Raw genomic sequence first — 21,604 nt, 5'->3', positions numbered from 1 at the left:
ATATTAAGATCCTTACCTAAAAAGGTCAGATTTGCTAAAATTGCCCGCCCGTCCCTCACCACAGTGCTGCCCTTCACCAAAAGGTTGGGATTTTTGATTAAAATAGCAACACCGTCATTTTTGTTAAAATTGGACCCACTCCAAATGGAAAATCCTGGGGTCCAAATCTCCTCCCACTTCCTGTAATTTGTTAAAAAAGGCAAACCACATTCTTGCAATAAAAACACATCTGACTTAAAAGTTTTTAAAAAGGATAACACACTCTGTGCTCGCAGAGTAGACCTCACACTTCTCACATTGATTGTAGAGATAGTGAGGGCCATGAGCAGTATGGTTAAAAATACAAGCATTAATAGAAGAATAAAACCAAAAGACTGCAGAAAGTTACATTAAAATCATGTTATGTCATGTATCACTTGCTTCTCCTTTTCCCCAGAAAAACTGGGATCAGGAGGGCAAATGCTCGTCACCTTGGAGTCCACAGAGAGGGCCTCTTGTGGATCCTTCGGCGACGATGTTATTAGCTTAACGTGCAAAAAGGAGACTTCATTGGGAGAATCTGCGGGCCACACACGGTCTAGATCTACCAAGGAGGTACTATCTAGTCGGAGCGATGCCCGCAGCCTTTTCTCCTCTGTTTGAAGCAGAGGAGATCTCGCAGACCTTTTTTGCACCTGAGCATTGGGAAGTGAACCCTCGGATTCACCCCCACTATCCACCACGCTAGCCTCCGATACGGTGTAGAGCGAGGAAGCCGTTACATCCTCCTCCTCTATTTTGTTTTCGCTTATCTCTTGTTGGGGAACGGCTTCCTCACTCTGTTTGCTGTTAAAACTTGGCTCCGCCCCTATGGCCGCCCCACTTCCTTCCTCCTGCCCACTCCCTGAGGCTGGCTGGGAAATAGAATTTCCCGCCAAAACCTCAGGGACCGCCTCCTCCTTCCTTTGCTCTTTTGTTTGTTCCACATGTGGGGCGGCCATTTTGTTACCTTTCAATTTGTTGGCAAAACTTTTAGGGCAATCTCTGTAGAGATGGTTAGTTTCACCACAAAGATTACACCTTCTGCCAATGGTACATTCTTCAAAAGTATGACCAATTCCTCTACACTTCCCACATGTTAATTCATTGCATGCATCGGCTAAATGCCCCATTCTCCCACACTTTCTGCACAATTTAGGCATTCCTTGATAGTGAATGTAGCCTCTGTTCTCTCCCAACACAATCATTGAAGGTAGGTGTTTCAGGCCCTGGTAGCCCCCGGCGTCTTCCCATTGTTTAATGGGAATTCGCCAGGAGCAATTCCAGATGCCGTCTTCATCTAACACTTTGACTGGTTGCCCCCGAACAGTGCAAAATCTACCCAACCAGACACAAATGTCTTCTCCATTCACAGTTTCATTAAACATCCTGACAATCACGGTTTTAAGTGAATTGTCAGAAAGTTTTTCCACAGTAAACATTGAAAACTGGGCTTTGCATGCATCAAACCTTTGCCAGAATTCAGTTAACAGGGAAGCGCTTTTGAAACTTAAATCAAAACCTTTGTTCAGGGGGAGAGTTACCAAGCAGTTCAAGTCATCAGGTTTAAAATTGAGGGTTTTCTGGATCAGCTTCCTGGAGAAGTCAAGACGTGACAACCCCAGGAGCTTACCATTCACCTCTTTAAATAAAAACCGCACGCTGTGGTGCCTCCGCATGCCGGCACGGGCAGCCGACATGGTGGAGGCACCAACAGCCTAAAACTTAAAACAATAAATAAATAAATAAATAAATAGATAAAAAGGTCTTACCTTAAAACCGAACCGGAATAAAAGCAGCTGGATCAATGTACCTCTCAAAAGTTTGAGGCTCAAGTCACGGAAGGACCCGAGCCGGAAAAACCTCCAAGAGGCGATCGCTGTCTCTACCTTGGGACCAGACACTTGATCTTAGCCAAAAGGCCGAGAAGCGATGACGCAGCGACGCCGAGGCGGGGGAGCCGGCAAAGGCCACGCCCACCTGGGCCGCGGCGAGAGGGTCTAAGGTCGCCGGCAAACAAGCTCAGCTCAGATTGGTTGACACCGAAAATGAGTGCACACACAACAGAGTGCACAGCAAAGACACTCTGGAGTGCAACCTGGGATTTTGGATCATCAACATTCCGCCTTAAAAGTGAGCGGGCAGACCAAAGCGTCCATGGTAGAGACTTGAAACTCTGAGGGATGGTAGGACCGGCCCGGTACTACAACCTCACCAAGGCTCGCCCCGATCGGCCCCAAGGTGGCGCTGCAGCGATCAAAAGTACGAAATGGCTCGTAACTCCTCGACCGTCGGTCGCAGACCCAAGTGTCTTACATCACCGGAATCCTTGGCTCGAGCCGAACAAGATGCATGCCTCGGATTGGGTGGTCGCGCTGGCGAGATTTTCGGGTATTTTGGATTTTCTGAAAAACCTACTTTTGCACACTAGTCCTAGGTTTTTTGCCCGATCTGACCCAAACCGGTGCAGAAAGATTCTCTGGAGTCTGACTGCCAACAGGGATCGGGAAACAGTTGGAATTTCCATCCACGTTGGCGACGGTACGCCAAAACGTTGGGGGTGGGCGAGGCGGGCTTTACTTGAACGGCTATAACTCTCCAACGGAATGAGACAATTGCACCCAACTCGGTACACCTGTGTACGGGCTCAGCCCGTGGTCACGTGAAGAGGAATGCGGCGACTGGCCACTTGGTGGCGCTGTAAACAGAAAAAAACACAACATGGGTGGCTGTGTATCACGTGACGTTTCACACGTGCACAATGTTTTCATACCACATGATAGAACTCCTCATTCCGAACAACTTTGCCTCCAGGACAACTGCTGTGAACTAAGTCGTCCGTCAAATATTGGAGACTATTTGAAGAATTGAGGAGAAAAAAGAAAACCCTCCTCACACAGACCGGTCCTAGACTGTTTCGTATCTCTCGAGCAACCGCCGCAGTTCAACTCTCTGGACTGCCTCTGGATATTGAAGAAGTGGAGAAAAAAAACAAAACAAAAGAACCTCAAGTGGAGCTTTAACAATCTGCCCTTTTAACCAGTGTTGTCCAGGGGAGAGCGCGAACGCAGTCCCCCACTACCATAAATTATGCAGTCGAGATTCCCACATTTGGGGAATTCGCAGGGGTCAGCACAACCCAGAGTGCAATGGCCGAGCCTCGCCCTGGGTGAACCACCTTCCTGATCATGGTGTCTCCCCTGCCAGGTAAGTATGAATTCCCAGGCCTTCAGTCAGAAGCACCCTGTCCCTCTCCCCAATCCTCACCAGCGGTTTGCCAGTCAAAAAAGTGGCTTTTTTTTTTTTTTTTTGCACGCTCCGCATCCGGCTCCATGAGCCATAAATGTACATAATGCGCCGTCCCCGAATAGTGGACGGATCAGATGTTAAACCGACAGAGGAACAGGGGTTCCTCTTTGTCTTGTTTTTACACCACAATTCTACCCAGGCTAGTATAGCACATGATCACCTACAACACCCACTCACACTAGCTCCATTATCACCGTCTGCCACACAAGACCACTACATTTCTTTCATTGAACACTTTAGGAGGGTGCACCGTTCCCAGAAGTACTGCAATACCGGGTCGATGCGTGGAGTGGACGGAGCAAGCCCCTATTCCATCTCCCAGGACCAAAAATCAATTTAATATGTGGTGCCCGGGTAGGGCACGTATCAGATATTAAACTGATAAGAACAGATTTTTTTTCTTTCGAAAAGTTTTATTGTCACAGTGTCATTCCATTATTTCCATTTGCATGTACATTTTTTCTTTTAGATCACATTTTTACACATATTAAAAGGGACACATTATTTACTGTTAAAAGTTTCTTGTGTTTGTGTGTTGTGTAAAAAGTCCATGTATGTTTTAAAAGAAAGGTAAATGGTTTAAATAATAGGAATAAAACAATAAAACATGTCAGATAAAAACCAATAAAACAATAAATTATGCCACATAAAACATCTCTTGTACAGGATCGAGGGTGAGTCCCTATAAAGAATGTCCATTCACTCCAGGTCTCCAGAACAGGCCCCGGACTCCTCGCTTCCAGCGCCCAGCGGAGATCCCCTCTCCTCCGGCCCGCTGGCCCGCTGTTCCCGTAGCCGGTGTGGTGAGGGTGCATCTACGGGCGGCCAGGGTCGGGGGTGGCCGGGACCTCTTTGGTGTGACCCCAGCCCCCCCATCCGAATGACGACGTCCGGCGCCTCCTGCAGCGCAGATCTAACTAATTGCTCGCACGCGTGGAGGGGCACCGTAACGCGTTTCCCCACCAGCAGGTTTCTGGTGGCCCAGATGGCATCCTTGATATGGTTGAGGGTGAGCCAGAGTGAGGTAAATTGCTGTGATGTTAGCTCCTTCAAGCCCTGACCCACCCCCAGGATGGCGAGCCTGTATCCCACCTGGGCCCGACCCGCCGGCAGGCACGGGAAAACCAGGGGGCTGGTCTTGGCCCACAGGTCCCGCGCAGCACCGCACTCCCAGAGCAGATGTTGGACGGTCTCCGGGGAACCACATCCGGACCGTGGGCAGGTGGGGTTTTTGGCCATGCCTCTGGAGTGCATGACCGCCCTGACCGGGAGGATCTCATGAGCCACCATCCACGACAAGTCCTTGAGCCTGTTCTGGAGAGCTGGGTGGGCTGCGTTCCTCCAAACGTCTTTGGCCTCACCTAGTGTGAGGCCTGGAACTGGACTCACCGATTCTCGATCCTGCACAAGAGAGACAAGAGACTTGTGGTTAGTTAAAATAGTGGCATCATTTGTTTCTAAAAGGTATTTCTTTAAAAATGTCTTAATAAAAAGATGTTCTTTTGACAAATTAAAAGACACTGGACTTTTAAGATCAATGGGTAAAATTTTCAAGCTTCTTAGGTATGACCCCATCCAGAATCGGGTCATGGCTGCTGTCTTGTGTTCTCTGGATGGGGTCAGTGCATACTGGATGTGGAGGGCGGCAAAGCGGCTGCCTAAAAACAGGTGGGGGTCTGGGAGGCCTTTCCCGCCATTCTCTTTTTTCTTTTTGACGACCTCCCTCTTGAGTCTTTCCCACTTGGACCCCCACAGGAAATAAAATACCGCCCTCTCCAACTTGGCTAGGAATCGTCTTGGGGGACTAAAAACAGAACAGACAAGTAAAATCAGTGGTAAAATCACAGCTTTAAAAATTAAAATCTTGCCTTCATACGTCAGTTGTCTTAGTCCCCAAAAGCCCAGTCTTTGCCTAACTTTCCCTAACATGTCAGTCCAGTTACCCTGTCCTCCACCCTCCCTGTCAAATTTCACACCTAAAATTTTCAAATTATTATCTTTAAAATCCAAATCTAGTCCGCCTTTGTCAACGTTCCCCCACGGCCCGAAGAGCAGGGCCTCGGACTTACTCCTGTTAAGCTTGGCGCCCGAGGCCCGACCGTACCAGTCAGTCAAGTCCATTGCTCTTCGTACCGATAAAAGGTCAGTCGCTAAAAGGGTCACGTCGTCCATATATAAAACACAGGTCGCCGTCAGTCCACCAGTTCCTGGGATGTCTAGTCCTTTAATCCATTTATCCCTTCTCAAGATTTGTGCCAGTGGCTCAATACAAGCCACGTACAGAAGGGGAGATAAGGGACACCCCTGACGGACACCGCTGCGGATATTTACAGCTTTGGTAAGATGCCCATTTACAAGAATTTTGCTGCCTAAGTCCTCATACAGCAGTCCCACCCAAGCTAGAAACCTCTCAGAAAAGCCCATTTTTTGCAGTACCTGAAGGAGGTACTGGTGCGAAACTCGATCAAATGCTTTTTCGAAGTCTAAATTTAGGACTACAAGCCGAATGTTTCTGTCTCTCGCATAACAGATGGCGTCTCTGATCAGTATTAGGCTGTCCGTGATCTTCCTGCCGGGCACAGCGCAAGCTTGATCCAGGTGGATTACGTCCTCTAAAACGGTCGACATGCGTGTAGCTAAAATTTTACTAAAAAGTTTACAATCATAATTTAAAAGAGTGATTGGTCGCCAGTTTCTTAAGTCAGTCTTGTCTCCTTTTTTGTACAGTAGTGTAACTATCCCTACTCTAAAGCTGTCTGGAAGTCTGTCAAGAGTCTCAAATTCTTTAAAAACTGTAAGTAAGTCGTGTGCTAAAATGTCCCAGAAAGTCAGGTAAAACTCAAAGGGGAGTCCGTCCATGCCCGGTGACTTCCCCTTCTTAAAACCCTTTACAGCTTTTGTCAACTCTAAAAGATTAAAATCCTGGGATAAAAGCACATTTGGACTCTTAACTTTTTTATCTAAAACCCCTAAAACGTCCTCTAAGGTGCCATTGTGTACCTCTTTAGTGTCATATAAATTACTGTAAAAACTTTCAATTTCCCCTAAAATCCGGTCAGTTGTGTTTACTTCCTCCCCTCTAAAAGTTTTTAAAGCATTAATGGACCCTCCCCGAGCTATTGTCTTTTTAAAAAAATATCTGGTACACTTCTCTCCTTCCTCTAACTCCCTTTCTTTACATCTTAAAATGACACCTTTGCTCTTTATTTCAGACAGATCTGACATTTCTTTCTTTACTTCTTTTATTTCATTTGTAAAATCCAATCCATTGTTTAAAAGGTTAAAATATCTCTGCAGTCTTTTTTGCAACCCCATCATGCGTCTTTTTTCTTTATTCTTTTTTTCTCTCCCAATTTGTTTAAAAAACCGTCCTGTCCTATGTTTCACCATCTCCCACCACTGTGCACGTGAGTCATAAAAGTCCTGGAGGGTCTGCCATTGGCTGAACTGCTCCCTATACTCTTTTACCACTTCCTCGTCTTCTAACAGGGAACAGTTCAGCTTCCACAGCCCTCCCCCTGCAGTCACACCCGTGGGAAGTGAAAGAGTGCAAGACAGCATCATGTGATCGGAAAAAAAGAGGGGGGTCAATGTAGCATCGGTCGGCGGGAGGTCCCTTGTAAAAACATAGTCAATTCGAGAGGCTCTGGCACCGTCACCACTGAACCAGGTGAAGCCCTCCTCTCTTTGATGCATTGTTTTAAAACAGTCGACTAACTTAAAATCTTTGACTATATTTTGTAATAAAACCGATGTCTTGTCTACCTTAAAATCATCTCCTACCCTCTTTCTGTCATTTTTTGATAAAACACAATTAAAATCCCCTGCTACCACTAGGGGAGCCCTGCCTAGCATGTGGGGTTGCGAGTCTTCTAAAAGCTCATACCTGTTATTTTTTTCTGTAAAACCATACATATTTAAAATATTAAGATCCTTACCTAAAAAAGTCAGATTTGCTAAAATTGCCCGCCCGTCCCTCACCACAGTGCTGCCCTTCACCAAAAGGTTGGGATTTTTGATTAAAATAGCAACACCGTCATTTTTGTTAAAATTGGACCCACTCCAAATGGAAAATCCTGGGGTCCAAATCTCCTCCCACTTCCTGTAATTTGTTAAAAAAGGCAAACCACATTCTTGCAATAAAAACACATCTGACTTAAAAGTTTTTAAAAAGGATAACACACTCTGTGCTCGCAGAGTAGACCTCACACTTCTCACATTGATTGTAGAGATAGTGAGGGCCATGAGCAGTATGGTTAAAAATACAAGCATTAATAGAAGAATAAAACCAAAAGACTGCAGAAAGTTACATTAAAATCATGTTATGTCATGTATCACTTGCTTCTCCTTTTCCCCAGAAAAACTGGGATCAGGAGGGCAAATGCTCGTCACCTTGGAGTCCACAGAGAGGGCCTCTTGTGGATCCTTCGGCGACGATGTTATTAGCTTAACGTGCAAAAAGGAGACTTCATTGGGAGAATCTGCGGGCCACACACGGTCTAGATCTACCAAGGAGGTACTATCTAGCCGGAGCGATGCCCGCAGCCTTTTCTCCTCTGTTTGAAGCAGAGGAGATCTCGCAGACCTTTTTTGCACCTGAGCATTGGGAAGTGAACCCTCGGATTCACCCCCACTATCCACCACGCTAACCTCCGATACGGTGTAGAGCGAGGAAGCCGTTACATCCTCCTCCTCTATTTTGTTTTCGCTTATCTCTTGTTGGGGAACGGCTTCCTCACTCTGTTTGCTGTTAAAACTTGGCTCCGCCCCTATGGCCGCCCCACTTCCTTCCTCCTGCCCACTCCCTGAGGCTGGCTGGGAAATAGAATTTCCCGCCAAAACCTCAGGGACCGCCTCCTCCTTCCTTTGCTCTTTTGTTTGTTCCACATGTGGGGCGGCCATTTTGTTACCTTTCAATTTGTTGGCAAAACTTTTAGGGCAATCTCTGTAGAGATGGTTAGTTTCACCACAAAGATTACACCTTCTGCCAATGGTACATTCTTCAAAAGTATGACCAATTCCTCTACACTTCCCACATGTTAATTCATTGCATGCATCGGCTAAATGCCCCATTCTCCCACACTTTCTGCACAATTTAGGCATTCCTTGATAGTGAATGTAGCCTCTGTTCTCTCCCAACACAATCATTGAAGGTAGGTGTTTCAGGCCCTGGTAGCCCCCGGCGTCTTCCCATTGTTTAATGGGAATTCGCCAGGAGCAATTCCAGATGCCGTCTTCATCTAACACTTTGACTGGTTGCCCCCGAACAGTGCAAAATCTACCCAACCAGACACAAATGTCTTCTCCATTCACAGTTTCATTAAACATCCTGACAATCACGGTTTTAAGTGAATTGTCAGAAAGTTTTTCCACAGTAAACATTGAAAACTGGGCTTTGCATGCATCAAACCTTTGCCAGAATTCAGTTAACAGGGAAGCGCTTTTGAAACTTAAATCAAAACCTTTGTTCAGGGGGAGAGTTACCAAGCAGTTCAAGTCATCAGGTTTAAAATTGAGGGTTTTCTGGATCAGCTTCCTGGAGAAGTCAAGACGTGACAACCCCAGGAGCTTACCATTCACCTCTTTAAATAAAAACCGCACGCTGTGGTGCCTCCGCATGCCGGCACGGGCAGCCGACATGGTGGAGGCACCAACAGCCTAAAACTTAAAACAATAAATAAATAAATAAATAAATAGATAAAAAGGTCTTACCTTAAAACCGAACCGGAATAAAAGCAGCTGGATCAATGTACCTCTCAAAAGTTTGAGGCTCAAGTCACGGAAGGACCCGAGCCGGAAAAACCTCCAAGAGGCGATCGCTGTCTCTACCTTGGGACCAGACACTTGATCTTAGCCAAAAGGCCGAGAAGCGATGACGCAGCGACGCCGAGGCGGGGGAGCCGGCAAAGGCCACGCCCACCTGGGCCGCGGCGAGAGGGTCTAAGGTCGCCGGCAAACAAGCTCAGCTCAGATTGGTTGACACCGAAAATGAGTGCACACACAACAGAGTGCACAGCAAAGACACTCTGGAGTGCAACCTGGGATTTTGGATCATCAACATTCCGCCTTAAAAGTGAGCGGGCAGACCAAAGCGTCCATGGTAGAGACTTGAAACTCTGAGGGATGGTAGGACCGGCCCGGTACTACAACCTCACCAAGGCTCGCCCCGATCGGCCCCAAGGTGGCGCTGCAGCGATCAAAAGTACGAAATGGCTCGTAACTCCTCGACCGTCGGTCGCAGACCCAAGTGTCTTACATCACCGGAATCCTTGGCTCGAGCCGAACAAGATGCATGCCTCGGATTGGGTGGTCGCGCTGGCGAGATTTTCGGGTATTTTGGATTTTCTGAAAAACCTACTTTTGCACACTAGTCCTAGGTTTTTTGCCCGATCTGACCCAAACCGGTGCAGAAAGATTCTCTGGAGTCTGACTGCCAACAGGGATCGGGAAACAGTTGGAATTTCCATCCACGTTGGCGACGGTACGCCAAAACGTTGGGGGTGGGCGAGGCGGGCTTTACTTGAACGGCTATAACTCTCCAACGGAATGAGACAATTGCACCCAACTCGGTACACCTGTGTACGGGCTCAGCCCGTGGTCACGTGAAGAGGAATGCGGCGACTGGCCACTTGGTGGCGCTGTAAACAGAAAAAAACACAACATGGGTGGCTGTGTATCACGTGACGTTTCACACGTGCACAATGTTTTCATACCACATGATAGAACTCCTCATTCCGAACAACTTTGCCTCCAGGACAACTGCTGTGAACTAAGTCGTCCGTCAAATATTGGAGACTATTTGAAGAATTGAGGAGAAAAAAGAAAACCCTCCTCACACAGACCGGTCCTAGACTGTTTCGTATCTCTCGAGCAACCGCCGCAGTTCAACTCTCTGGACTGCCTCTGGATATTGAAGAAGTGGAGAAAAAAAACAAAACAAAAGAACCTCAAGTGGAGCTTTAACAATCTGCCCTTTTAACCAGTGTTGTCCAGGGGAGAGCGCGAACGCAGTCCCCCACTACCATAAATTATGCAGTCGAGATTCCCACATTTGGGGAATTCGCAGGGGTCAGCACAACCCAGAGTGCAATGGCCGAGCCTCGCCCTGGGTGAACCACCTTCCTGATCATGGTGTCTCCCCTGCCAGGTAAGTATGAATTCCCAGGCCTTCAGTCAGAAGCACCCTGTCCCTCTCCCCAATCCTCACCAGCGGTTTGCCAGTCAAAAAAGTGGCTTTTTTTTTTTTTTTTTGCACGCTCCGCATCCGGCTCCATGAGCCATAAATGTACATAATGCGCCGTCCCCGAATAGTGGACGGATCAGATGTTAAACCGACAGAGGAACAGGGGTTCCTCTTTGTCTTGTTTTTACACCACAATTCTACCCAGGCTAGTATAGCACATGATCACCTACAACACCCACTCACACTAGCTCCATTATCACCGTCTGCCACACAAGACCACTACATTTCTTTCATTGAACACTTTAGGAGGGTGCACCGTTCCCAGAAGTACTGCAATACCGGGTCGATGCGTGGAGTGGACGGAGCAAGCCCCTATTCCATCTCCCAGGACCAAAAATCAATTTAATATGTGGTGCCCGGGTAGGGCACGTATCAGATATTAAACTGATAAGAACAGATTTTTTTTCTTTCGAAAAGTTTTATTGTCACAGTGTCATTCCATTATTTCCATTTGCATGTACATTTTTTCTTTTAGATCACATTTTTACACATATTAAAAGGGACACATTATTTACTGTTAAAAGTTTCTTGTGTTTGTGTGTTGTGTAAAAAGTCCATGTATGTTTTAAAAGAAAGGTAAATGGTTTAAATAATAGGAATAAAACAATAAAACATGTCAGATAAAAACCAATAAAACAATAAATTATGCCACATAAAACATCTCTTGTACAGGATCGAGGGTGAGTCCCTATAAAGAATGTCCATTCACTCCAGGTCTCCAGAACAGGCCCCGGACTCCTCGCTTCCAGCGCCCAGCGGAGATCCCCTCTCCTCCGGCCCGCTGGCCCGCTGTTCCCGTAGCCGGTGTGGTGAGGGTGCATCTACGGGCGGCCAGGGTCGGGGGTGGCCGGGACCTCTTTGGTGTGACCCCAGCCCCCCCATCCGAATGACGACGTCCGGCGCCTCCTGCAGCGCAGATCTAACTAATTGCTCGCACGCGTGGAGGGGCACCGTAACGCGTTTCCCCACCAGCAGGTTTCTGGTGGCCCAGATGGCATCCTTGATATGGTTGAGGGTGAGCCAGAGTGAGGTAAATTGCTGTGATGTTAGCTCCTTCAAGCCCTGACCCACCCCCAGGATGGCGAGCCTGTATCCCACCTGGGCCCGACCCGCCGGCAGGCACGGGAAAACCAGGGGGCTGGTCTTGGCCCACAGGTCCCGCGCAGCACCGCACTCCCAGAGCAGATGTTGGACGGTCTCCGGGGAACCACATCCGGACCGTGGGCAGGTGGGGTTTTTGGCCATGCCTCTGGAGTGCATGACCGCCCTGACCGGGAGGATCTCATGAGCCACCATCCACGACAAGTCCTTGAGCCTGTTCTGGAGAGCTGGGTGGGCTGCGTTCCTCCAAACGTCTTTGGCCTCACCTAGTGTGAGGCCTGGAACTGGACTCACCGATTCTCGATCCTGCACAAGAGAGACAAGAGACTTGTGGTTAGTTAAAATAGTGGCATCATTTGTTTCTAAAAGGTATTTCTTTAAAAATGTCTTAATAAAAAGATGTTCTTTTGACAAATTAAAAGACACTGGACTTTTAAGATCAATGGGTAAAATTTTCAAGCTTCTTAGGTATGACCCCATCCAGAATCGGGTCATGGCTGCTGTCTTGTGTTCTCTGGATGGGGTCAGTGCATACTGGATGTGGAGGGCGGCAAAGCGGCTGCCTAAAAACAGGTGGGGGTCTGGGAGGCCTTTCCCGCCATTCTCTTTTTTCTTTTTGACGACCTCCCTCTTGAGTCTTTCCCACTTGGACCCCCACAGGAAATAAAATACCGCCCTCTCCAACTTGGCTAGGAATCGTCTTGGGGGACTAAAAACAGAACAGACAAGTAAAATCAGTGGTAAAATCACAGCTTTAAAAATTAAAATCTTGCCTTCATACGTCAGTTGTCTTAGTCCCCAAAAGCCCAGTCTTTGCCTAACTTTCCCTAACATGTCAGTCCAGTTACCCTGTCCTCCACCCTCCCTGTCAAATTTCACACCTAAAATTTTCAAATTATTATCTTTAAAATCCAAATCTAGTCCGCCTTTGTCAACGTTCCCCCACGGCCCGAAGAGCAGGGCCTCGGACTTACTCCTGTTAAGCTTGGCGCCCGAGGCCCGACCGTACCAGTCAGTCAAGTCCATTGCTCTTCGTACCGATAAAAGGTCAGTCGCTAAAAGGGTCACGTCGTCCATATATAAAACACAGGTCGCCGTCAGTCCACCAGTTCCTGGGATGTCTAGTCCTTTAATCCATTTATCCCTTCTCAAGATTTGTGCCAGTGGCTCAATACAAGCCACGTACAGAAGGGGAGATAAGGGACACCCCTGACGGACACCGCTGCGGATATTTACAGCTTTGGTAAGATGCCCATTTACAAGAATTTTGCTGCCTAAGTCCTCATACAGCAGTCCCACCCAAGCTAGAAACCTCTCAGAAAAGCCCATTTTTTGCAGTACCTGAAGGAGGTACTGGTGCGAAACTCGATCAAATGCTTTTTCGAAGTCTAAATTTAGGACTACAAGCCGAATGTTTCTGTCTCTCGCATAACAGATGGCGTCTCTGATCAGTATTAGGCTGTCCGTGATCTTCCTGCCGGGCACAGCGCAAGCTTGATCCAGGTGGATTACGTCCTCTAAAACGGTCGACATGCGTGTAGCTAAAATTTTACTAAAAAGTTTACAATCATAATTTAAAAGAGTGATTGGTCGCCAGTTTCTTAAGTCAGTCTTGTCTCCTTTTTTGTACAGTAGTGTAACTATCCCTACTCTAAAGCTGTCTGGAAGTCTGTCAAGAGTCTCAAATTCTTTAAAAACTGTAAGTAAGTCGTGTGCTAAAATGTCCCAGAAAGTCAGGTAAAACTCAAAGGGGAGTCCGTCCATGCCCGGTGACTTCCCCTTCTTAAAACCCTTTACAGCTTTTGTCAACTCTAAAAGATTAAAATCCTGGGATAAAAGCACATTTGGACTCTTAACTTTTTTATCTAAAACCCCTAAAACGTCCTCTAAGGTGCCATTGTGTACCTCTTTAGTGTCATATAAATTACTGTAAAAACTTTCAATTTCCCCTAAAATCCGGTCAGTTGTGTTTACTTCCTCCCCTCTAAAAGTTTTTAAAGCATTAATGGACCCTCCCCGAGCTATTGTCTTTTTAAAAAAATATCTGGTACACTTCTCTCCTTCCTCTAACTCCCTTTCTTTACATCTTAAAATGACACCTTTGCTCTTTATTTCAGACAGATCTGACATTTCTTTCTTTACTTCTTTTATTTCATTTGTAAAATCCAATCCATTGTTTAAAAGGTTAAAATATCTCTGCAGTCTTTTTTGCAACCCCATCATGCGTCTTTTTTCTTTATTCTTTTTTTCTCTCCCAATTTGTTTAAAAAACCGTCCTGTCCTATGTTTCACCATCTCCCACCACTGTGCACGTGAGTCATAAAAGTCCTGGAGGGTCTGCCATTGGCTGAACTGCTCCCTATACTCTTTTACCACTTCCTCGTCTTCTAACAGGGAACAGTTCAGCTTCCACAGCCCTCCCCCTGCAGTCACACCCGTGGGAAGTGAAAGAGTGCAAGACAGCATCATGTGATCGGAAAAAAAGAGGGGGGTCAATGTAGCATCGGTCGGCGGGAGGTCCCTTGTAAAAACATAGTCAATTCGAGAGGCTCTGGCACCGTCACCACTGAACCAGGTGAAGCCCTCCTCTCTTTGATGCATTGTTTTAAAACAGTCGACTAACTTAAAATCTTTGACTATATTTTGTAATAAAACCGATGTCTTGTCTACCTTAAAATCATCTCCTACCCTCTTTCTGTCATTTTTTGATAAAACACAATTAAAATCCCCTGCTACCACTAGGGGAGCCCTGCCTAGCATGTGGGGTTGCGAGTCTTCTAAAAGCTCATACCTGTTATTTTTTTCTGTAAAACCATACATATTTAAAATATTAAGATCCTTACCTAAAAAAGTCAGATTTGCTAAAATTGCCCGCCCGTCCCTCACCACAGTGCTGCCCTTCACCAAAAGGTTGGGATTTTTGATTAAAATAGCAACACCGTCATTTTTGTTAAAATTGGACCCACTCCAAATGGAAAATCCTGGGGTCCAAATCTCCTCCCACTTCCTGTAATTTGTTAAAAAAGGCAAACCACATTCTTGCAATAAAAACACATCTGACTTAAAAGTTTTTAAAAAGGATAACACACTCTGTGCTCGCAGAGTAGACCTCACACTTCTCACATTGATTGTAGAGATAGTGAGGGCCATGAGCAGTATGGTTAAAAATACAAGCATTAATAGAAGAATAAAACCAAAAGACTGCAGAAAGTTACATTAAAATCATGTTATGTCATGTATCACTTGCTTCTCCTTTTCCCCAGAAAAACTGGGATCAGGAGGGCAAATGCTCGTCACCTTGGAGTCCACAGAGAGGGCCTCTTGTGGATCCTTCGGCGACGATGTTATTAGCTTAACGTGCAAAAAGGAGACTTCATTGGGAGAATCTGCGGGCCACACACGGTCTAGATCTACCAAGGAGGTACTATCTAGCCGGAGCGATGCCCGCAGCCTTTTCTCCTCTGTTTGAAGCAGAGGAGATCTCGCAGACCTTTTTTGCACCTGAGCATTGGGAAGTGAACCCTCGGATTCACCCCCACTATCCACCACGCTAACCTCCGATACGGTGTAGAGCGAGGAAGCCGTTACATCCTCCTCCTCTATTTTGTTTTCGCTTATCTCTTGTTGGGGAACGGCTTCCTCACTCTGTTTGCTGTTAAAACTTGGCTCCGCCCCTATGGCCGCCCCACTTCCTTCCTCCTGCCCACTCCCTGAGGCTGGCTGGGAAATAGAATTTCCCGCCAAAACCTCAGGGACCGCCTCCTCCTTCCTTTGCTCTTTTGTTTGTTCCACATGTGGGGCGGCCATTTTGTTACCTTTCAATTTGTTGGCAAAACTTTTAGGGCAATCTCTGTAGAGATGGTTAGTTTCACCACAAAGATTACACCTTCTGCCAATGGTACATTCTTCAAAAGTATGACCAATTCCTCTACACTTCCCACATGTTAATTCATTGCATGCATCGGCTAAATGCCCCATTCTCCCACACTTTCTGCACAATTTAGGCATTCCTTGATAGTGAATGTAGCCTCTGTTCTCTCCCAACACAATCATTGAAGGTAGGTGTTTCAGGCCCTGGTAGCCCCCGGCGTCTTCCCATTGTTTAATGGGAATTCGCCAGGAGCAATTCCAGATGCCGTCTTCATCTAACACTTTGACTGGTTGCCCCCGAACAGTGCAAAATCTACCCAACCAGACACAAATGTCTTCTCCATTCACAGTTTCATTAAACATCCTGACAATCACGGTTTTAAGTGAATTGTCAGAAAGTTTTTCCACAGTAAACATTGAAAACTGGGCTTTGCATGCATCAAACCTTTGCCAGAATTCAGTTAACAGGGAAGCGCTTTTGAAACTTAAATCAAAACCTTTGTTCAGGGGGAGAGTTACCAAGCAGTTCAAGTCATCAGGTTTAAAATTGAGGGTTTTCTGGATCAGCTTCCTGGAGAAGTCAAGACGTGACAACCCCAGGAGCTTACCATTCACCTCTTTAAATAAAAACCGCACGCTGTGGTGCCTCCGCATGCCGGCACGGGCAGCCGACATGGTGGAGGCACCAACAGCCTAAAACTTAAAACAATAAATAAATAAATAAATAAATAAATAAATAAATAAATAAATAGATAAAAAGGTCTTACCTTAAAACCGAACCGGAATAAAAGCAGCTGGATCAATGTACCTCTCAAAAGTTTGAGGCTCAAGTCACGGAAGGACCCGAGCCGGAAAAACCTCCAAGAGGCGATCGCTGTCTCTACCTTGGGACCAGACACTTGATCTTAGCCAAAAGGCCGAGAAGCGATGACGCAGCGACGCCGAGGCGGGGGAGCCGGCAAAGGCCACGCCCACCTGGGCCGCGGCGAGAGGGTCTAAGGTCGCCGGCAAACAAGCTCAGCTCAGATTGGTTGACACCGAAAATGGATCACAACAGAGTGCACAGCACGACACTCTGGAGTGCAACCTGGGATTTTGGATCATCAACATTCCGCCTTAAAAGTGAGCGGGCGGACCAAAGCGTCCGTGGTAGAGACTTGAAACTCTGAGGGATGGTAGGACCGGCCCGGTACTACAACCTCACCAAGGCTCGCCCCGATCGGCCCCAAGGTGGCGCTGCAGCGATCAAAAGTACGAAATGGCTCGTAACTCCTCGACCGTCGGTCGCAGACCCAAGTGTCTTACATCACCGGAATCCTTGGCTCGAGCCGAACAAGATGCATGCCTCGGATTGGGTGGTCGCGCTGGCGAGATTTTCGGGTATTTTGGATTTTCTGAAAAACCTACTTTTGCACACTAGTCCTAGGTTTTTTGCCCGATCTGACCCAAACCGGTGCAGAAAGATTCTCTGGAGTCCGACTGCCAACAGGGATCGGGAAACAGTTGGAATTTCCATCCACGTTGGCGACGGTACGCCAAAACGTTGGGGGTGGGCGAGGCGGGCTTTACTTAAACGGCTATAACTCTCCAACGGAATGAGACAATTGCACCCAACTCGGTACACCTGTGTACGGGCTCAGCCCGTGGTCACGTGAAGAGGAATGCGGCGACTGGCCACTTGGTGGCGCTGTAAACAGAAAAAAACACAACATGGGTGGCTGTATATCACGTGACGTTTCACACGCGCACAATGTTTTCATACCACATGATAGAACTCCTCATTCCGAACAACTTTGCCTCCAGGACAACTGCTGTGAACTAAGTCGTCCGTCAAATATTGGAGACTATTTGAAGAATTGAGGAGAAAAAAGAAAACCCTCCTCACACAGACCGGTCCTAGACTGTTTCGTATCTCTCGAGCAACCGCCGCAGTTCAACTCTCTGGACTGCCTCTGGATATTGAAGAAGTGGAGGAAAAAAAAAAAAAAAAAAAGAACCTCAAGTGGAGCTTTAACAATCTGCCCTTTTAACCAGTGTTGTCCAGGGGAGAGCGCGAACGCAGTCCCCCACTACCATAAATTATGCAGTCGAGATTCCCACATTTGGGGAATTCGCAGGGGTCAGCACAACCCAGAGTGCAATGGCCGAGCCTCGCCCTGGGTGAACCACCTTCCTGATCATGGTGTCTCCCCTGCCAGGTAAGTATGAATTCCCAGGCCTTCAGTCAGAAGCACCCTGTCCCTCTCCCCAATCCTCACCAGCGGTTTGCCAGTCAAAAAAGGGGCTTTTTTTTTTTTGCACGCTCCGCATCCGGCTCCATGAGCCATAAATGTACATAATGCGCCGTCCCCGAATAGTGGATGGATCAGATGTTAAACTGACAGAGGAACAGGGGTTCCTTTTTGTCTTGTTTTTACACCACAATTCTACCCAGGCTAGTATAGCACATGATCACCTACAACACCCACTCACACTAGCTCCATTATCACCTTCTGCCACACAAGACCACTACAACTCTTTCATTGAACACTTTAGGAGGGTGCACCGTTCCCAGAAGTACTGCAATACCGGGTCGATGCGTGGAGTGGACGGAGCAAGCCCCTATTCCATCTCCCAGGACCAAAAATCAATTTAATATGTGGTGCCCGGGTAGGGCACGTATCAGATATTAAACTGATAAGAACAGATACTACACTTGATCTTAGCCAAAAGGCCGAGAAGCGATGACGCAGCGACGCCGAGGCGGGGGAGCCGGCAAAGGCCACGCCCACCTGGGCCGCGGCGAGAGGGTCTAAGGTCGCCGGCAAACAAGCTCAGCTCAGATTGGTTGACACCGAAAATGGATCACAACAGAGTGCACAGCACGACACTCTGGAGTGCAACCTGGGATTTTGGATCATCAACATTCCGCCTTAAAAGTGAGCGGGCGGACCAAAGCGTCCGTGGTAGAGACTTGAAACTCTGAGGGATGGTAGGACCGGCCCGGTACTACAACCTCACCAAGGCTCGCCCCGATCGGCCCCAAGGTGGCGCTGCAGCGATCAAAAGTACGAAATGGCTCGTAACTCCTCGACCGTCGGTCGCAGACCCAAGTGTCTTACATCACCGGAATCCTTGGCTCGAGCCGAACAAGATGCATGCCTCGGATTGGGTGGTCGCGCTGGCGAGATTTTCGGGTATTTTGGATTTTCTGAAAAACCTACTTTTGCACACTAGTCCTAGGTTTTTTGCCCGATCTGACCCAAACCGGTGCAGAAAGATTCTCTGGAGTCCGACTGCCAACAGGGATCGGGAAACAGTTGGAATTTCCATCCACGTTGGCGACGGTACGCCAAAACGTTGGGGGTGGGCGAGGCGGGCTTTACTTAAACGGCTATAACTCTCCAACGGAATGAGACAATTGCACCCAACTCGGTACACCTGTGTACGGGCTCAGCCCGTGGTCATGTGAAGAGGAATGCGGCGACTGGCCACTTGGTGGCGCTGTAAACAGAAAAAAACACAACATGGGTGGCTGTATATCACGTGACGTTTCACACGCGCACAATGTTTTCATACCACATGATAGAACTCCTCATTCCGAACAACTTTGCCTCCAGGACAACTGCTGTGAACTAAGTCGTCCGTCAAATATTGGAGACTATTTGAAGAATTGAGGAGAAAAAAGAAAACCCTCCTCACACAGACCGGTCCTAGACTGTTTCGTATCTCTCGAGCAACCGCCGCAGTTCAACTCTCTGGACTGCCTCTGGATATTGAAGAAGTGGAGGAAAAAAAAAAAAAAAAAAAGAACCTCAAGTGGAGCTTTAACAATCTGCCCTTTTAACCAGTGTTGTCCAGGGGAGAGCGCGAACGCAGTCCCCCACTACCATAAATTATGCAGTCGAGATTCCCACATTTGGGGAATTCGCAGGGGTCAGCACAACCCAGAGTGCAATGGCCGAGCCTCGCCCTGGGTGAACCACCTTCCTGATCATGGTGTCTCCCCTGCCAGGTAAGTATGAATTCCCAGGCCTTCAGTCAGAAGCACCCTGTCCCTCTCCCCAATCCTCACCAGCGGTTTGCCAGTCAAAAAAGGGGCTTTTTTTTTTTTGCACGCTCCGCATCCGGCTCCATGAGCCATAAATGTACATAATGCGCCGTCCCCGAATAGTGGATGGATCAGATGTTAAACTGACAGAGGAACAGGGGTTCATTTTTGTCTTGTTTTTACACCACAATTCTACCCAGGCTAGTATAGCACATGATCACCTACAACACCCACTCACACTAGCTCCATTATCACCTTCTGCCACACAAGACCACTACAACTCTTTCATTGAACACTTTAGGAGGGTGCACCGTTCCCAGAAGTACTGCAATACCGGGTCGATGCGTGGAGTGGACGGAGCAAGCCCCTATTCCATCTCCCAGGACCAAAAATCAATTTAATATGTGGTGCCCGGGTAGGGCACGTATCAGATATTAAACTGATAAGAACAGATTTTTTCTTTCGAAAAGTTTTATTGTCACAGTGTCATTCCATTATTTCCATTTGCATGTACATTTTTTCTTTTAGATCACATTTTTACACATATTAAAAGGGACACATTATTTACTGTTAAAAGTTTCTTGTGTTTGTGTGTTGTGTAAAAAGTCCATGTATGTTTTAAAAGACAGGTAAATGGTTCAAATAATAGGAATAAAACAATAAAACATGTCAGATAAAAAACAATAAAACAATAAATTATGCCACATAAAACATCTCTTGTACAGGATCGAGGGTGAGTCCCTATCAAGAATGTCCATTCACTCCAGGTCTCCAGTACAGGCCTCGGACTCCCCGCTTCCAGTGCCCAGCGGAGATCCCCTCTCCTCCGGCCCGCTGGCCCGCTGTTCCCGTAGCCAGAGTGGTGAGGGTGCATCTACGGGCAGCCATGTACGGTGGCGAACGGGACCCTCTCCGTGTGACCCCGGCCCCCCCATCCGAATAACGACGTGCGGCCCACCCTGCAGCGTTGATCTTATTCTTTGCTCGCACGCGTGGAGGGGGACCGTCACGCGTTTCCCCACCAGCAGGTTTCTGGTGGCCCAGATGGCATCCTTTATATGGTTGAGGGTGAGCCAGAGCGAGGCAAACGTTGGTGGTGTCAACTCCTTCAAGCCCTGACCCACCCCCAGGATGGCGAGCTTGTAGTCCACCTGGGCCCGACCCGCCGGCAGGCACGGGAAAAACAGGGGGCCGGTCTTGGCCCACAGGTCCCGCGTAGCGCCGCACTCCCAGAGCAGATGTTGGACGGTCTCCGGGGAACCACATCCGGACCGTGGGCAGGTGGGGTTTTTGGCCATGCCTCTGGAGTGCATGACCGCCCTGACCGGGAGGATCTCATGAGCCACCATCCACGACAAGTCCTTGAGCCTGTTCTGGAGAGCTGGGTGGGCTGCGTTCCTCCAAACGTCTTTGGCCTCACCTAGTGTGAGGCCTGGAACTGGACTCACCGATTCTCGATCCTGCACAAGAGAGACAAGAGACTTGTGGTTAGTTAAAATAGTGGCATCATTTGTTTCTAAAAGGTATTTCTTTAAAAATGTCTTAATAAAAAGGTGTTCTTTTGACAAATTAAAAGACACTGGACTTTTAAGATCAATGGGTAAAATTTTCAAGCTTCTTAGGTATGACCCCATCCAGAATCGGGTCATGGCTGCTGTCTTGTGTTCTCTGGATGGGGTCAGTGCATACTGGATGTGGAGGGCGGCAAAGCGGCTGCCTAAAAACAGGTGGGGGTCTGGGAGGCCTTTCCCGCCATTCTCTTTTTTCTTTTTGACGACCTCCCTCTTGAGTCTTTCCCACTTGGACCCCCACAGGAAGTAAAATACCGCCCTCTCCAACTTGGCTAGGAATCGTCTTGGGGGACTAAAAACAGAACAGACAAGTAAAATCAGTGGTAAAATCACAGCTTTAAAAATTAAAATCTTGCCTTCTAGCGTCAGTTGTCTTAGTCCCCAAAAGCCCAGTCTTTGCCTAACTTTCCCTAACATGTCAGTCCAGTTACCTTGTCCTCCACCCTCCCTGTCAAATTTCAC

General features: G+C 47.6%; 5 non-coding genes and 3 pseudogenes across 5 annotated transcripts; all 8 read right to left on the bottom strand.

Moving 5' to 3' along the window:
• Positions 1 to 3,068: 3,068 nt before the first annotated feature.
• LOC148996127 (U1 spliceosomal RNA) lies at positions 3,069 to 3,233 on the bottom strand. Its single transcript, XR_016148496.1, has one exon. It is a non-coding gene; the product is annotated as a U1 spliceosomal RNA (small nuclear RNA).
• Positions 3,234 to 3,566: 333 nt separating this feature from the next.
• Positions 3,567 to 3,742, bottom strand: LOC148996126 (U2 spliceosomal RNA; annotated as a pseudogene).
• A 6,575-nt stretch (positions 3,743 to 10,317) lies between these two features.
• LOC148996125 (U1 spliceosomal RNA) lies at positions 10,318 to 10,482 on the bottom strand. Its single transcript, XR_016148473.1, has one exon. It is a non-coding gene; the product is annotated as a U1 spliceosomal RNA (small nuclear RNA).
• Positions 10,483 to 10,815: 333 nt separating this feature from the next.
• LOC148996124 (U2 spliceosomal RNA) lies at positions 10,816 to 10,991 on the bottom strand (annotated as a pseudogene).
• Positions 10,992 to 17,582: 6,591 nt separating this feature from the next.
• On the bottom strand, positions 17,583 to 17,747 carry LOC148996123 (U1 spliceosomal RNA). The gene has a single exon (XR_016148457.1). It is a non-coding gene; the product is annotated as a U1 spliceosomal RNA (small nuclear RNA).
• Positions 17,748 to 18,075: 328 nt separating this feature from the next.
• Positions 18,076 to 18,266, bottom strand: LOC148996122 (U2 spliceosomal RNA). The gene has a single exon (XR_016148303.1). It is a non-coding gene; the product is annotated as a U2 spliceosomal RNA (small nuclear RNA).
• Positions 18,267 to 19,378: 1,112 nt separating this feature from the next.
• LOC148996121 (U1 spliceosomal RNA) lies at positions 19,379 to 19,543 on the bottom strand. Its single transcript, XR_016148434.1, has one exon. It is a non-coding gene; the product is annotated as a U1 spliceosomal RNA (small nuclear RNA).
• Positions 19,544 to 19,871: 328 nt separating this feature from the next.
• Positions 19,872 to 20,045, bottom strand: LOC148996120 (U2 spliceosomal RNA; annotated as a pseudogene).
• Between the last annotated feature and the right edge of the window lie 1,559 nt (positions 20,046 to 21,604).

The sequence above is a fragment of the Pimephales promelas genome, chromosome 2 (genome assembly GCF_988280905.1).
Source record: "Pimephales promelas chromosome 2, fPimPro1.hap1.1, whole genome shotgun sequence".
NCBI classification, from domain to species: domain Eukaryota; kingdom Metazoa; phylum Chordata; class Actinopteri; order Cypriniformes; family Leuciscidae; genus Pimephales; species Pimephales promelas.
This window is presented reverse-complemented; position numbering and strand designations above follow the sequence as displayed.